Source organism: Orycteropus afer, unplaced genomic scaffold (assembly GCF_000298275.1).
Source record: "Orycteropus afer afer isolate SDZICR_OR568_19922 unplaced genomic scaffold, OryAfe1.0 scaffold00051, whole genome shotgun sequence".
NCBI classification, from domain to species: domain Eukaryota; kingdom Metazoa; phylum Chordata; class Mammalia; order Tubulidentata; family Orycteropodidae; genus Orycteropus; species Orycteropus afer.
Window position 1 is genome coordinate 5,963,547 of NW_006921638.1, and position 2,642 is coordinate 5,966,188.

The 2,642-nt window shown below is 40.2% G+C and overlaps 1 protein-coding gene across 1 annotated transcript in view; it reads left to right on the forward strand.

Moving 5' to 3' along the window:
- PRORP (protein only RNase P catalytic subunit) overlaps nt 1-2,642 on the forward strand; it is a 239,271-nt gene that overhangs the window by 25,402 nt on the left and 211,227 nt on the right. The gene's annotated exons all lie outside the window — the stretch shown is intronic.

Sequence of the window (2,642 nt, forward strand, 5' to 3'; positions counted from 1 at the left end):
TTTTACTCAGCATAATTATTTTGAGATTTGATCTGTGTTGTATGTGTTAGTTTCCTGGGGCAGCTGTAACAAATTACTACAAACTGGGTGGCTTAACAAACAGTAATTTATTATCTCCCAGTTCTAGACTTAGAAGTCCAAAATCAAGGTGTTGGCAGAGTTGAGCTTACTCTGAGAGCTCTAGGGAGGAAGCCTTCGCTGCCTCTTCCTAGCTTTAGGTGGCTGCCAGAAGTCCTTGGTGTTCCTTGGTTTGTAGTTACATCACTCCACTCCACTCCACTCTCTGCCTCTGTCCTCATGTGGTCATCTTTGTGTATCTGTCATCTCTGGTGTATCTGTCCTCTTCTTAAAAGAACAGCAGTCAGTCCCACACTAATCTGGTGTGACCTCATCATAACTAATTATGTCTGCAAAGACCATTTTTCCAAATAAGGCCACCTTCTGAAGTTCCAGTAGACTTGAATTTTGGGGGATACTATTCAACCCACTACAGCTTTTCTTTCTCTTGGGTAACTACGAGTCGAATGGCTGGGTTTTATGGTAGGTGTGTGTATAGTTTTTTAAGAAACTGTTGTACCATTTTATACTTCCACCAACAAATGTGTGAGGGTTACATTTAACTGCATCCTCTGCAACATTTGGTATGTTTCTGTACTTTTAGTCATACTAATAAAAAAAACCAAACTCACTGCCATCGAGTTGGACCCAACTCATAGTGAGCTCTCCTTGGGTTTCCGAGGCGGTATCACTACAGAAGTAGATTGCCCAACCTTCCTTCAGAGGAGTGGATGGTGGGTTTGAACCGCCAGCCTTCTGGTTGGCAGTCAAATGCCTTAGTCACTACACCACCAGAGCTCCCAGTCATACTAATAGATGTGAAGTAGTACTTCGTTGTGGTGTTAATTTATATTTTCCTAATGACTAATAATGTGCAGCATCTTTTTATGTGCCAAATTGACATCCATTTATGAATCTTTTTTGGTGAAGTGTTCAGATCTCTTGCTCAGTTTTAAAATTAGATTTTCTTACTATTGTGTTGTCAGATTTTATGCATTCTAGATACAAGCTCTCTGTTGGATATATGTTTTGCAAATACTTTCTCCCAAGGCTTGATTTTCATTTTTGTAACCTAAAGATTCTGATTTAATTGCTCTGTCTTGGCACTTGGGCATCAGGATTTTTAAAAGCTCCCAGAAGATTACAAAGTTCAGGTAGGGTTGAGAACCATTGCTTCTAATGTGAAATTTGGAGGAACCCTAATGTATGGCATATCTGTTGGCATGAGCAATTTGCACTCAACAACTAACCTAAAGGTTGATAGTTCAAACCCACTCAATGGTACCGTGAAAGAAAGGCCAAGTAATTAGCTGATAAGATTACAGCTGAGAAAAAAAAAATTACAGCTGAGAAAACCCTATGGAGCAGTTCTCCTGTGTAGTATATGGGGCTGTCATAAGTCAGAATCAACTTGGTGGCAGTGGGTTTGTTTTGCTTTTTTTATGCGTAACAGACTCCTTTTCTGTGGGATAATGTGGAAGAAAAGCTCAGTCATATAAGGTTAATTTTTAGCTTTTTTGTTTCATTTGTTTCTTGTACTTAGACAATACAGCCAGCAGATGGCAATGGCGTAACATCTAAAAATTTTTCTGTTCCAGTAAGGTCAATCAAGTTAAAGGATTTGGTGAGCTGCTTTTAATATCAGGCTGAAAAGTATCTGTGTCTTTCTTGTTTAAGTCAGACCAGTGATAATAGGGGAAGGCTGGGGATTCAAAACCACCAGCCACTCCTCGGAAGGAAGATTGGGCAATCTACTTCCATAGTGATACTGCCTCTGAAACCCAAGGAGGGGTTGCTATAAGTAGAATCTGACTCAATGGCACATAACAACAATTACAGTGATAATAGATGTAAGATGAAAGCTGTATATATGAATTTTAAGCTACGGCATAGTGTCTAAGGCATTTGACTGCTAACCAGAAGGTTGGCAATTCAAACCCACCAACCACTCTGCAGAAGGAAGACTGGGCAATCTATTTCCATAAAGATTTACTGCCTCAGAAACCCAAAGGGGGTCACTGTGAGTCTAAATAGACTCAATGGCAGTGAGTTTGGTTTGGTTTATATATGAACAAAACAGAACAAATGTACATACAACAATTTAACAATAGGTATGCATCCTTTACTGCTTATTTTGAGCATCCAACTACATATAATGGTTTCTTTTTTCTGTATGGTCCTATATGGTTTTTTTTCCCTCTAAAGGAAAACAACTCTCCTTTTGTTTATTATTTACCCCTATTGGTTTTAAAGACCTCAGACTCAGACTCTTGTAGCACTGACCACAGGTAAGATTCCGGCAGGTGAGGTAGAGGACATAGCTCTAGCTGTGGGCTCTTGGGCTTTGTCTGGTGGGCAGTTAGTAGCACCTGCTCCTACTGCTGCTCAATGCTGCCCCAGTTCCTTTGGCCTCCACTGGGGACTTCAGCAGCAGGAGTGACCAGGATGACTGGAAGTGGACTCCCATATGTTTTAATATGGACTTAACACAATATCCAAATTGCGTAACTTGCTATTGCATAGAACGTTGCACTGGACATTAAGTGATGCATACTGTGTATGAAAATACAGTGAAACCTGTGAGA